Source organism: Pinus tabuliformis, chromosome 4_2 (assembly GCF_031772625.1).
Source record: "Pinus tabuliformis cultivar Carrire ecotype Pingquan chromosome 4_2, CPIR1, whole genome shotgun sequence".
Classification (NCBI taxonomy): domain Eukaryota; kingdom Viridiplantae; phylum Streptophyta; class Pinopsida; order Pinales; family Pinaceae; genus Pinus; species Pinus tabuliformis.
The window spans coordinates 921,569,272-921,584,767 of NC_142304.1; the positions used below are offsets into that span (position 1 = coordinate 921,569,272).

The 15,496-nt window shown below is 33.0% G+C and overlaps 1 pseudogene; it reads left to right on the plus strand.

Annotated features, from left to right (window-relative positions):
* Positions 1–7,774, plus strand: part of LOC149172692 (plasma membrane ATPase 1-like) — a 38,020-nt pseudogene extending 30,246 nt beyond the window's left edge.
* Positions 7,775–15,496: the final 7,722 nt, after the last annotated feature.

A 15,496-nucleotide genomic window follows, 5' to 3' on the forward strand; every position in this document is an offset into this window, starting at 1 on the left:
GATTACAAAATCCAGGAACATGGCGGCCTTCACGTACACAACAAATGCAAAAGTGATATGAATATGTTTCTTCATATTATGGTCTTACTGTAATAGAACTATTTAACTTGCAATTTCCACTCATTTACGAAGAAAATGTACTTTCAATATTTTAAATTCCATTGCTACTTCAAACCGAGAAGAGAAGATTTTAAATTTCTGTTGTCGGCAAGGATAATTTTAGGGGCGAATGTTCGCCCTTTGGCGAAATTAAGGGGTTTTAAATTTTTAGTGGACGAATATTTTGTATCATAGTACATTTTTACAAATCACCTCAAATAGCCCACCTTATTTTAAGGGAGAGGGTAAAAAAGGCAAATTTAGCCCTTGAAATTAGGACTTACAACCTTCCATTCGCCCATTTTCAAGAATAGGTTTTATTTAAGTGAATCCATTCGCCCATTTTCAAGAATAGGTTTTATTTAAGTGAATCCTATGGGCCAAATACCATATTTATAAAAGAGGTATGGTAAATTAATAAAAATATAAATAAATGAGAGGTATGGTAAATAAATAAAACATTTTTTATATTTACTCCATAAGTCACCTTATATACATGTAAGGGTGTAAACAAATAAAAATATAAGTAAAGTGGAGGTATGGTAAATAAATAAAACGTCTTTTTATACTTACTCTAAATGTATGGTAAATAAATAAAAATATAAATAAACTAGACGTATCGTAAATAAATAAAACCTCTTTTTATATTTAGTCCATAACCCTCGTTCTATTTATGAAGGCTCAAGAAAGAGGTTTTATTTAAGTGAATCCTATGGGCCAAATACCATATTTGTAAAAGAGGTATGGTAAATTAATAAAAATATAAATAAACGAGAGGTATGGTAAACAAATAAAACATTTTTTTATATTTACTCCATAAGTCACCTTATATTTACGAACACTCAAAAATGAGTTATATTTAGGTGAAACCTATGGCCAAAATACTATGGGACAAATACCATGGACTAGATTGTTATTAATACCATGCAAAAAACCATTATTAACCCTAATATTAAAATTAATAAAAATAAAAATGGCACATGGTATTGACCCATGGTATTCACAAAAACGGCACATGGTATTGACCCATGGTATTCACCTGGAATGTAGCCTATTTAAATGGGGGAATTAAACCAACATGTAGCCTATGCTAAGATTCACTAGGACTTTACAAAGTTTTATTATTTAGTGAAAGACTCGCCATGATCTTAAAAGATTTTATAATTGAGTAAAATATTCGCCATGCCTGGTGAGAGATTCGCCAAAAAATTATATATACATATTATATTATTGATAAAATCGCCTTCCATTTTTCCTATATACCATGGAGATTCGCCCATTTATTATATTTATAAATTTAGGGGGGGTTCTTAAAATTTTCCCTAGTTGTCGGTTCAAATTTTAGTCATAATGAGCTTGTTGTAAGCCATCTTGTTTTGTTAGTTTTTTTTTTCTTGGGTAATGTAGGTAACGGTTCAGGAAAGAAGGTTGGAAAGTCTTTATGCATGTGTGATTGTATTTTTTCTGTTTCTGTCCTGTATTTCAAATGGAAGGCATTCTGCAACATGCTTGAAGCTTGACAATCAGACATTGTCTTGCCACCTTTTGTATTTATATTTTTGCTCCATCTTAAAAAGTACCGTGTTTGGTTTAAATTATATCGTTGAATACAACAAATGCAACATCATATGAGCAATAATTTTGTATCTACGGCTGCTGAATGCGAACACCAAAGGTTCCATAGATTGATTAAACATGGTGCTTATTATCCAGTGAAGTTAAATGACAAATTGTATATTGAATCGGTTACTCATTTCTGTTTCTTCCTATGTTATGCCTGAAAGCTATGAAGTTCTGGAGGTGGCATCTCTTATTTGTTTTTTTTCCCAATTTTCCCTAGTTTCAGATACATACACTGAAATGCTACATTGCAAAAATGAACTTCCATGGGCTTAACTGCCAGATTCCACCAAACTATTTAGCACTTTCAACCTAGCCTCCTCTCTCTTTGCTACTCTGCTATACACGTTGGGTTGGATTATAGGGAATTGGAACCCTGGTGAACAGTTGTAATGGTACGTTCATCTCACTACAAAATCGAAATGCATAGATGTCCCAAGTATCAATAGCTGATTTAGTAGCTAAATATATCAAAGTATTAATAGCTTAATATCTGCTTTAATAGTTAAACCTAAATAATCCATACCCAGGATAGATCTATTAAGTATTAATAATTTATTTTCCCTGTATAGATCTATTAATTATTAATAATTTATTTAATTTTCTGTACTATGGCACTTTCCTCTATTAAATTAAGTGCTGCAAACTACTTAGAAGCAATATGTTACCATACCAGGTAAACTTTATAAATAGCACCAAACTATATGGACTTTAAAATGAATTTATGTTGTTTGAAGATGGAATTATGGCATAGTGCTATACAAAATCTACTAATAACTAGCTATGATAAGAGAGCTTTGCTAATCAGCGGACAGCTTCGTACATTGCCCTCAAGGCACCACAGAGGTTTGTATTGAATTTGGTATTATTTTACTTTACCTATGTTTCTGTTTATTGTTAATTGTACAATTTGCTTAATTTTTTTGCATGTTATTAAACAGATGTGATCCAAAGTCAAACGTAGAGTTATATTTTCGAAGCGAATGCTACAGGGTGACTGCTTTGGGTAAAATCTGGTAGCACTACCAGGAAAGAATTTATCCCAGACACCATCTGAATATGCCATAGATCTGAAGAGTGCTGACATGGTTTCCAATCTACAAAGCGCGAAGGAGAGAATGGCCGATATACATTTCTGGTAACTTCCACAGAATTTGCAAACGTCGAGCTGAGTAGTGATGTAGAGAATGACTGATATACATTTCTCTGGTTAACTTCAACAGATTTCTCAGATTCCTCTCACGCTGGTGCCCTACCTGCATTAACTACGTTTGCACTAAATCTGGAGTGATCTGCGTAACTGCATCAAGTACAACGACTTGTGAAAGGGGATGGGATCCATGTCCATAGATGGATAACTCTGATTTTCATTAATTCCAATTTCGATATAAAAACACCAAAGGGTGAAACGTATCACTCAGGTCAAATCTCTATTTCTAAATTAATTCGAATTTCGAATTCAAAAAACGAGAAGTTCCTGGCTTCGCTCGGCTGGCTCAAATCCCCATTTTTAGAGATTAACGTTCAAATGCATGGCCCATATTTTCTCTGTTTTTGAAAACTCTTGGCTATTTACACCACAAATATCATGTTGTTACTTTTATATGTTCTATTTTTTTTTCTATGGTGTTTTCTTCTCTGCAAGGGCTTTTCCTAGTCGGACCTACAATGTGTACATTCAGTTTATCAAACATGTCTGTCTGCCTGTCTTGACTCTTCAACATGCTTGCATAATATACCCCCATTGATCAATCCATGAACTAAACACATATCTTTAAACTGTGGCCATTCCTTCTGATAATTGTATTTTTTTGGCAAATTGGTCATGGTTATTCTTTTGTTTTTTCATCATTAATAATATTTGCTAGTACTGTTGCTAATTTTGTGTTTTCTGTGTTCGTTTGATAGTAAATAGTAGTGTGGCATTTGGTCTCTCCCATTGGATATCGTTCCCCTCTATTGTATTTTTAGTAGTTCACAGTATTACTTCATCCTTATGGTTCCTGTGCATATTATCGGAAAAGAAGATGGCTTCTTGTTCTACCGTGTCACAATATTTCTCTCTTGTAGCCAGTATCAGTCAGGGCATACCCTTTCCACTCTTTTTAGTTGAGGCTTTAATCATGTAAAATATTGTATCTTTGTAGGGAAAACCTCCTAACTGGTAAGATTTTGGTGGTATTCTAACACTGCTTGTTATAAACTCTACCATAAGTTTCATAGAGGAAAACAATGCTGGCAATGCTGCTGCAGCACTGATGACTCGGTTGGATCCAAAGAGCAAGGTCTGTTCACTATCTTTTGTATGAGTGGCAGCCCCCATATTTTCAGTTTTCTATCCTTGGTTTTGCGGGGAAGCATGCAATTGGATGTTCAGAATCCTCTTAAGATCATGGGTGCTGTAGTTTTAAATTCCTTGGCCAATGACTTAAGACTTTGAACTTAACAAGTTCTCATAGATGGACAATGGAATGAAAAAGATGCAGCAGTGCTTGTTCCTGGTGACATAATCAACATCAAACTTAGAGATATTGTTCCTGCGCATGCACGTCTTCTTGAAGGAGATCCTTTAAAGATTGATCAGGTCTTAATCCAATCCTTTTCTTTACTTCTTATTTCTGATTACAAGTGCTGGAATTTTCGGTATGCTTTTATATGGTTTCTGGGATTAACTTCGATTGTTTTGGTACTTTTCCTGAGCCACGTTTTATGACAATATTTTTGAATGTGTGTAGTCTGCCCTCAGTGGTCAGTCATTACCAGTAACAAAGGGTCCTGGCAATGGGGTTTATTCTGGCTCTACTTGCAAACAGGGTGAACTTGAATGTGTTGTCATTGCTACTGGGGTCCATACCTTTTTTGGTAAACCAGCACATATTGTCAACAGTACAAACCAAGTTGGCCACTTCCAAAAGGTCGGTATTTATTCTGGACTTCTAATTCTTTTTTTGTCCTTTCTCTTATTTCATAAATACATAATTTTTGGTGATACTGCAGTTGTACCAAATTGGCTAGTTAGGGTCCGTGGTAATATTGGATGATACAATACTGTTAGTTTCCTTCAAACAAGTATCAATTACTATTTGTTGTCATGAATAGGTTTTCACGAAAGGATATGACAAGGATGTTGTTGTCCTGAAGGCTGCAAGAGCATCCAGAACAGAGAATCAAGATGCCATTGATGCAGTAATTGTTGGGATGCTTACGGATCCTAAGGAGGAAAGTATTTTTTTAATGTCATCATATCAAATTTTAGTTCATAAGAAGGCCTATGCTTATTTTACTGATTTGTATCTTTTGTTGTGGCTTTTAACATCCATGCATCTAAAAGGCGTGGGCAGCCATTCAAGAGGTCCATTTTCTTCCTTTTAATCCAACTGACAAGAGGACAACTCTCACTTATATTGACAATGAAGGGAAAATGCATCAAGTTAGTAAACGTGCTCCAGAGCAGGTATTGTTGTTTGGAGGTTTGACCTTCTTCATTAGACTTGGTAATGAGCTGTATTGTTTAGAAAGTGCTTCAAAACTTATTTGTACACATTCTATTAAAACTGAAATGACCAAATACCTTCTGCTAGATTCTTAACCTCGCACATAATAAGCCACAAATTGACCGGCGAGTTCATACAGTTATTGACAACTTTGCTGAATGAGGACTTCGCTCTCTTGCAGTTGCATATCAGGTTAATAATATGGCTTCTTTTGCTTTATCCATGGGCTGAATCTTCCCAGTAAGTTCTTCTTGTTGATTATGTATATCTTTAAAGCTATCTCAAAATCTTTGCAGCAAGTTCCAAAGGGCAGGAAGGAGAGTCCATGAGGGCCCTGGCATTTTATTGGATTGATGCCCCTTTTTGATCCCCCACGCCATGACAGTACTGAAACAATCACAAGGGCTCTTAATCTTGGTGTAAATGTCAAAATGATCACAGGTATGGTGAGGTTATGCTGTCATCAGTTTCACTACTGTTTTTGTAATGCAACGAGCCAACATTTAACTATTTACTTGCAAATGTTCATCAGGAGATCAATTGGCTATTGCCAAGGAGACAGGTTGCCGACTGGACATGGGTACAAACATGTATCCATCATCCTCTTTACTAGGTCAGGACAAAGATGAATCAATTGCAGCTTCGCCAGTTGATGAACTGATAGAGAAGGCTGATGGTTTTGCTAGTGTTTTCCCTGGTGAGCAACAATTATCTTTTAGTTCTGTGTTTTTTCATATACTTTTATTTTTTCATTTCCTTAATTAGTGTTTGATTCCATATCCTTCCTGATTTTGACTAGTCATTGCAGAGCATAAGTACGAGATTGTTAAACGATTGCAGGCTAAAAAAGGCAGACATAGGAATTGTTGTTGCTGATGCAACTCATGCAACAAGAAGTGCTTCTAACATAGTCCAGTCAACAAACTGGCCCCATAGCTATTTTGTTACTATGTAATATTTGCATCCACTGTGAAATGATTTACGGCTGAGAGTACCTGCCTGCCTTGAGCGACTTATATGAATCACTGGTTTTAAGGTTTAAACATCGATTTATATGAATTGTTGGTTTTAAGATTTAAAGATATTTTTCAGTATAAGAAATTAATTTTTCAGTCAAGATTGAACATAATGTTTATTTGTGGTTGAGCATTATTGAAAGGGATCACTTTGTATCTCCAAACCCTGTTCCTAAATGATTTTCTGCATTTCTATTTAACATCTTCATTCAAATAAAGCTTCTTTACGTTCATAATCGTTTTTTTCATACCTGGACAGATGGGTGCAAATGGTCGCTGCTTTGCAGCATGTAGGCCAGTCAACGCACTGGTCCCATAGCTATTTTGTTACTATGTAATATTTGCATCCACTTTGAAATGATTTACGGCTGAGAGTACCTGACTGCCTTCAGCGACTTATATGAATTACTTATTTGTGGTTCACTCCATTTATTCCTTGACCTCTACCTCCCATCCTTTCCTGACTTGGAACAATTTCCGCCAGGCCAACTTTTCCAAGTTCTGCAATTCCCTGCAGACCTTGGCAGGGACTACCGCCACTGCAGTGGCTCCTTGTTAGTACATGTTTTTGATAACTTGTTTTATGTCTTAAAATAAAATGATGTATACATTGGAGAATTTCAAATAAAACAAGTGAAACATAGTCCTTTTTTTGGTTAAGATGTTGATCGGGTTAAGATGTTGGCTATGCTGCTAGGACTAGATCTTATACTTATTATAGGATTGGACACTACTTTTTCTAAAACTCGGAAAGAAAATTTCTAAACTTGGACATTACTAAAATTATAACTACAACCCTTTATAATACATAACTTCATTCTATAATCAGTCTGGCAGACAAAGTTGTTTTACAGACCATAACCTTAGTCTATGGTCAACTACAAGTTGGTGATGATCACAAGAGCTGGCAAGTGCATCCAAGTGTCTTTGTGATACATTAGCAGAGGAGGTTAGGAAGACCATGTCATAAAAAATGAGAAGTAATGAGACGAAGGCATGGTGTAAGATACACCCATCACCAAATTTTGTATTCTTTCTATGAAACCTTTCAAGTTAAAAATTTAGATCCTAGATAATGTTGAAGAGAGAGGACAATCTTGTTTGACTCTGGTAATGCTCTTAATATTATTAGAAATACAATGTTCCATGTGGAAATGGTCCATTATTGTCTTGTAGAGCCTCGTGATAACAATGACCAAGTTTGGTACTTCAATGACAAAGCCTCTCAAACAAAATGTGCATGCGAAGAATGGAGTCAAAGGTCTTTTTCTAGAGTTTTCCTTTCTTCCTTGACTTACAAAAAAACAGAATGCATTCTGCTCTAGTAGGAAGACCAAAAAAATTTATAACACTTTCATCAATGGAATTCAAATTTGGTATGTTGATCGACCTCCTTTAGCTTCTCATTCACAACATGGACTACATTCCTCATGTCTATTTGAGCATTAGGGATAATGACACTCACGGTGCTATAATATATCCACGCAAGGCCTTATTGTTGTAATCTTCTCATTAATCATGTCCCAAACCTTATTTCTTACTTAAGCTGTCATAGCTCTTCCCAATGTATCATTGTGTATAAACTTCCTTAAAGATTTTAACTCCTCGTTTACTCTTTAGGAAGGATTGGATTCCTTTAGTAATATTTTTTTTTTCTTATTGATTTCTACAAACCAAATTTCTATGAGTTATTTTTCTAAATTTAGATTCGTTATTTTCTCTTCTAGATTAGTAACCTTTAGTTAAAATAATTTAATCTTATCAGAGCTATAATCTCCAGCTACATCTAGTTTAAGAATAGAGTCAATTTAAATCATATATTCGTTGATTTTATCTTAATATTGTTTCTCCTCAGTCTCTAATCTCTAATTTGTTTTCTTGTTTTCTCCTTCAATTATTTAAGTTGTGACTCCTTTACATTGAGGGTTCTCTATAGTTCTTGTACTCTCTACTCCTCTTCTTCCCTATGTTGATAGCCTGAAACCAAATATGAAAAGTCAAGTTCATAAGTTTTGAAGGTCACTTTTAAGTTTCGTATTTCTCTATCTTTGGACTCCAATAATTGTTTGGTGTCATTCCCGCCTTTGGGAAAACCTAACAAATTGACTATTTGACTCCAATTCTTTGATCATGTTTGCTTTAGTCTTTATTTTTGTTCTAGAATTCATCGATTGTGCTTCTACTCTAGCCAATAAAATTTGTCGTTTTTTAACACTAAAGGTGGATTCAATCAACCTCAAGAGAGAGACACTTCTTCACTCTTTCATCCAAGTTTGAGTCCTTAATGGCATTCCTAACAGTGAAATCACCCAATGAATTTATGGAGCCCCAAAAATCCATAAAGCAGGTGTGCCTCTCAGACCTATTGTCAACACTATTCGGGCTCCCACATATGAATTGGAAAAATATGTTGCTAGCACCTTGGCCCCTCTTGTTGGTAAGAGCAACTCATTCATAAAAGGTTCCAACCATTATGTTGAATTCATTATAAAATAGAAGCTGGATGTTGGTGATAAAATTGCGAGTTTTGATGTTGTCCAACTCTTCACTAAGATCCCTTTAGAGGAAGTTGTACATGTTGTTAAATAGGTCATAGATCCCCAAACTACAAAACTTGTTGAAATGTGTCTTCGTTCCACTTTCTTTACCTTCCAAGGAGAATTATTTGAGAAAACATCTGGAGTAGTTATGGGGTCTCCACTATACCCTGTAGTAGCCAACCTCTTTACGGAGAAATTTGAAAATAAAGCACTTGACACTTTCCTGTTGAAACCAAAATTATGGATTAGGTTCGTCGATGACACTAGTGTCAATTGGCCACATGGGGACAACGAGTTGAGTTACTTTCTACATCACCTCAACAATATATCTAAAAATATCAAGTTCAGTATGGAGGTTGAAGAAAATAATAATATCTCGTTCTTAGACATTCTCCTCATAAGAAATGAAGATGGTACTCTTGGACATAAGGTATTCAGAAAGAAAGCACACACTGATAACTACCTACATGCAGACTGACACCATCACCCGACACAAAAGATGGGGGTACTCAGGACTCTTTTCACAAGAGTTTTCAGAATATCGAACACCTCTCATGTTGATGAGGAAATTGAATATTCAAGAAAGTTCTTTGCAAACATCGGATATAAAAATACGGACATCATCAAGACCATCAAAAGAGCTAGATCCAAAAATAAAGACAAACTACCTATAACAAGCACCCAAATTGCTAGCAGGGGAGTGTATCTTCCATACATTGAGGGAGTCACAGGCAAACTAACAAGGGTTTTCAAAAATAAATATATTGAAACCTATTTCAAGCCCATATCAACCATTAGACAAAAGATGAGATCAATTACAGATAATCTTGGTCAGCTCCAACAAAAGGGTGTTTATAAAGTCATATGTTCATGTGAAAATTGTTGCATTGGAGAAACTGGAAGGTCTTTCAGAATTAGATTAAAAAAACATGACGCAAACATAAAAAATGGCAGAACTTGATCTTCAACACTGGCAAAATATTCAACAAAGACTTGTCACCATATCTGTCTTAAAGACACTAAGGACATCGCCAAAGAAAACAATAAGTATAAGCGAAAAATGTGTGAAGCCCTTGAAATTATTAAGCCTATTCACAATATCAATAGGGATGGGGGTTTGGAAGTAAACAAAAACTAGATTCCCTTACTCCCCCACTTAACTGAAATTCATAGACCATTACCTTCCTCTCCCCATCGACTCTTTTCTGTCCACATGAATGCTCTTTACTGACCCTCTCGCATTTTGTACCCTCTTCATTTTTAATCCTCTCGCTTCCATCATTCCTTTATCTAATCATTAGCAACCTTAACAATTAATTCTAATCTATAATATTTTAATTGCCCCTTTCTATCCTTATGTCTCCCTTCCATGTTATTCCTTAACAAGATTTTACCTTTTCATGATCCCCCTTTATCCTATACAATATCATTTTGTTCCTAGATCATTATTATTATCACTCATTTTTATCAATTATAATTATTATAAGCCCATAAAATTAATAATAATAAGCTTTATTATTGGTACTATTAATTAATACCATTATTGATAATAAGAACAATATTATTAATATCATTATAATTAATACTAATAATAAAATATTATTATTTATTTTTGTTTTTAATAATTATTCTTAATAAAATTTCCCATAATAAAAATGATTTTATTCTAACATTATAATTAAATTAAAATTTATCAAATTATAATAAATTAAAAAAAATTGATGATTTTTTTGTTTTCTTATCATTTTCTTTAATTTAGGTCAGGTTTTGTTGGTCGGCCTCCCTTTCTCTATCTTTTTCTTGCTTCCATCCATTATTTATTTCCTTCACGCTCTTCTCTTCTTTGCAAATTTGTCCTAATGATGAGTCTTGTTGTAGACTTGAAACGTTGACTCAAAAAATGAATATTGTGGATAGTCCGAGTTCTCAAAGCCCTCTAAATTATCACCACAGAAATCTCCAAACTCTCATCTAAAATATTTTTAATAAAGGGTAAATCATGGGTTGAGCATTAATTAGAAAAAAAATTAAAAAATTTCCAACCCATATAATACTAGCAATTGCGCTGAGAGATGTAAAGGAACACTGATAAGAGAAGTGGCAGGAATGTGGAATGCAAAGGAATGCTTTAGGAATATTGTTGAAGCTCTCTAAAAGACCCTAAATGGTTCTAATTTTAAGATTTCCATGTTCATATAGCCAAGGTATTACAACTACCTTCCAACTATTTGGAACATCATTTTAATCAATGTCTATTGTAGTTTCTCCCTATAGATGCCATTGAAAGTTGCTTTGAGATCGACAAAAAATCCTCATAGTTCTTAATCCTCATAGTTCTTTTCTATCCGTGTGTGCATGCATGCCCAATTGTGAGGTGATGGACAACTTTGGTAAGGACAAATTGTTCCTTTCAAGCTCTTTCGTCCTTTTTCTTTTTCTTTTAATTTGTAATTCCTATTATGAGTTTGGAAAACATTGGGTTGATGATAATAGTTTTATAGTTCCTTGCAATGTTTTGGTTTCTCTTTTAAATATGTAAAGACCCATATAAAAATAAAATATCTTACATGTTGAAATACTCTCTTTCACATACTATCTATGCTTCTCATGCATCAATGATATTCTCTCAAATTATCCTTTCGCTGCTACAGAGATGAATGATTTTTCTCTTATAATCATGTTACCAAACCATGAAACGACATTTCCATAAACCAAATGCCTCACTAGTCAATAAACAATACACCCTAAATTAATTTTGATTTGAAAAAATTGTAGTTAGTAATGTGGTGTGGTGGGTGATAATGCTTACTGCAAGCTTTGTTGAAATAATGTGAGTAGCATATATGTAAATGATGAGAAGCCAATCTATGAAATATGGTTAGTGGAAAGATCATCACCCTTAATGTGCCCTCTTCACCATGGACAATAGTTTATTAACAAGGGCATGTTCGCAAATTGATGATGATAGGAGGCCTTGAATTCAATTGTATTTGAGTTGTGTTTATGAGGGAGAACATGAAAATGGCAGGGAGAAACAATAGTAGAGAAAACATGGAAATGTTCCACGTATGGTTGCAATTCATAATTGAGTAACCAAGTAGTTCTTCTAGTGCTTAGGTCTGCCCACATGTTTTCTTACTAACCTCTACGGATTGATTCATTACAAAATCCGTATTTATATTGTTTTGACTGAATGTTGCAGAGGGTACTCTTTCTAAGAAAAAAATTCTCAAATTAAACACCAAAGTGCCTCCTTGTTAGTGCATTATATCTTCAATAGAGGTGTTAGAAGAACTATTTTCTACTTTGTTGAATCACTATTGAATCTGCATTAAGTGTACTTCTGATCAGTATAATCTTTGTCATTCAATTACAACCTAGCACTATTGGATTGTTTAGCAAGCATAAGTAAAACATGTTGCAATCCGATTGATGCGGGGATGTAGGTCGTGTTTGAGGTTGACGAGACCCTCCTCTAGAATTCCCAAATGCTTCTGTTATCCCTCCTCTCACTCGTCATCGAGCCATGATGCTTCCATTGTTCCCACCTAGCCATGACAGGTTTCAAGAAAGGTCCGTCTGCTCCACCATGAAAATCGCTTTTATCTGACCTTTGTCCCCTACTTTTTTATTCATAGGGAAGTAGGGATCTAATGCATAAGAGTTAATCTAGGATAACTGCTATTGGGTTGGGGAAACTATAGAGCATTTCTCTGTGGAGATGGTTATATGGTGGAATAAGCTCATTGATAGAGTCTCTTTTCCATCTAGAGTGGGTTGGGGTGGGCTTCTCCTCAAATTAAATATTTGAATCTAGACCTTTAGCCAACAGTTGGCTTCCACCTTACACTAATTAGCGAAACACATTGCATTAAGGCCTATCAGATTGCTCTCAATTTCCTTAGTCTTTCTGTGTAGAGGAACTACCTAGTGTTACGAAGAAGATAAAGACTCTTACTGTGAGATTGCCCTAGTAACTACCCAATTCCTGCCTTTCGTGGGGTACGTGTCTCTAAAATCTCAATACCGAATCCAAACTTATGTGTTAGGTCGACTTCTCTTTTATTTCCATTCAAAGGGAGGGAACAACTAGTTCTCTAATTGGAGCTTGATCTGTAATTGTTTCAACTGTCTCTACTCCTATTTACTTTGCTGATTTCCCCTCTCCTTACAGTGGAGTGACTTCACTCCTCTACTGTCAATTTTGCAGGTCATCATGGCGTTTCGTAAGTTTTTTTTGTTCTGGATAGTTGTTGTCCTCCGTCTGATGCCTGTTATCAACTCTAAAGGAATTTGACATGAGAGATCATATTCCGAAGAGGAAGAAAATTTGGTTGGAATACTCGTTTCAAGGGACAGACTCGACAACAAGAGAAGAAGACGAATAGAAAAAAGGAGAAATGAAAACCAACCATGTGTCAACCTTGGATAGGTGCGAGGAGTACAAAAATTAAGCTCTATGATTCACCGGAGTGAACAATGTTTGCACACTGGAAGCCCATAGAGAAAAACATCTTTCAGTATAATTAATAACATATTCCTCTATTCACAAATATTTAGAAACAAAATATGAAAAATTAGCAATATTTTAAATTTTTTACATATTAGCTTTTCTCACATTTATTTTTAAACTTTTTAAATTTCTCACATTTATTTTTAAACTTTTTAAATTTCTCACATTTATTTTTAAACTTTTTAAATATTACCTCTATATATATATATATAAAACATATTTTCTATTCACAATTTAGAAACATAATATCAAAAATCAATAATATTTTTAAATTTTTAAATATTACATTTTCATATATATATATATATATATATATATATGGGGTTATTTTGATAAAAGTGGCATTTATTGGCTAATTTTGATAAAAGTAAAATAATAAAAATGATATATAAAATAAATTGTCCACATAACATTATTTTATTAATTTCTTAATTTTTTACTATGAGCTATTTTTGAGTTAATAATTCTTTTAATTGATACTTTCATTTTTTTTTTAAAATTCTTTTAATTGATACTTTCGTATTTTTGAAACCCAATTTGATTTTTGATAAACTTTAATATAAATATAAACTTGTAATGTAATGATGTGATATCTAACGATTCGAATGGTTTTTATTTTATTGATTTAGACAAATATCATGATACATATATAATTGAGAAAATTATATTGGGATTGTGTTCATATGCTAGAATTTATATTGATATATACCTTAATAAGGGTCTTTTTTGACAAAATGTTTCTCAAATGAATTTTGTTTAAATGTACCCAAGTCTTGGATTATGGGAGTACAGTATTCAGAGGCTAGATATGTCAATTTCCGTGACATTCGCAAGCTACTTTCCATGCTTGAGCTCTTAGTCAAAAGATAAAAATGGGACAAAATCAAAGCCAAAGTGTTAGGATTATTCAAAAAAGCCAATGTCAAATAATGACACTAATAAGAATGAGGTAAATACATTGATTGAGTATCCACTCTTTCCTCATGGGATAGAGTAAAAGACATGGATAGGGTTGTACATGAAGCCTTTTAAGTGGAATAAATAAACTTTGCAAAACTAATACTTTTATCTAGATGAAGAATTTGTTCCCTTTATGTTAATGTTGTTCATTTTTTAAAAGAGTGTAAAGTTGTTTTAAAAATAGAATAAAATGGAAAAACAAAATGATTCTTATGATTTATAGTGAGTTATTGTAAAAAAAAATTCACTATGCCAATAAGTTAAAGAAAAAAAGAAAGATGAATGATTAATTCTATGTATATTAATATGGTTCATTTTTTAAAAGGTTGTAAAGTTGTTTTAAAAATAGAATAAAATGGAAAAACAAAATGACTCTTATGATCTATAGTGAATTATTGTAAAAAAAATTCAAGGTAGCAATAAGCTAAAGAAAAAAAGAAAGATGAATGATCAATTAAAAAAAAAAAATGTCCATTAATTATGTAATTTTAATTTTGTAAAAAAATATCGATGTGTATTTTAATACTTTAAACACATGAATATTTTCTAATTAAATAAAAATTGCAATTTTATTTTTAAAAAATATTCAATTTTTTTAAATATAATATAAATTTATGTTTTTTAATAATATTTAAAAATACATTAATTTTTATTTTTTAATAAAATAAAATTTATAATTTTATTATGTAAACACAAAAAATATTCAAATATCATATTTATATATAAAACTAACATCAATTTTATTTAATAAAAAATTAAAAATATATTTTAAATATTAATTTTCTAAAATTTTCAATTATTTTAGATAATAAATTTCTAAAATTCTGAACACTTTAATTTATATTATTTTACTTAATTAATATATAAGATTCTCAAAATTGCTTTCGGAAACCACTCATAAAGGTTCTCAAGATTGCTTTCTAAATCCACTAATATATATTTTCTTCACATTCACACATCGTTCCTTCCTTCCTATACGATATAATATAGATACTTTCTTCTTACCCACACATCATTCCTTTCTTGTAATAATATACTATAGCTGTAAAGTTTACTAAGATTCTTCAATACCCATACTTATACTAGCTTCTCTCACACACAATTAATGACTTTATATACTAATGCTTTATATATTGTATTTTAACAGCACTTTAACTTCACAGATTAATGCACGTCTTCTCATACTAGTGTATTTTCTGAGCTGCTGGATTACCATACATATTCATTCCACTTCACATTTACTGTCACTTCATT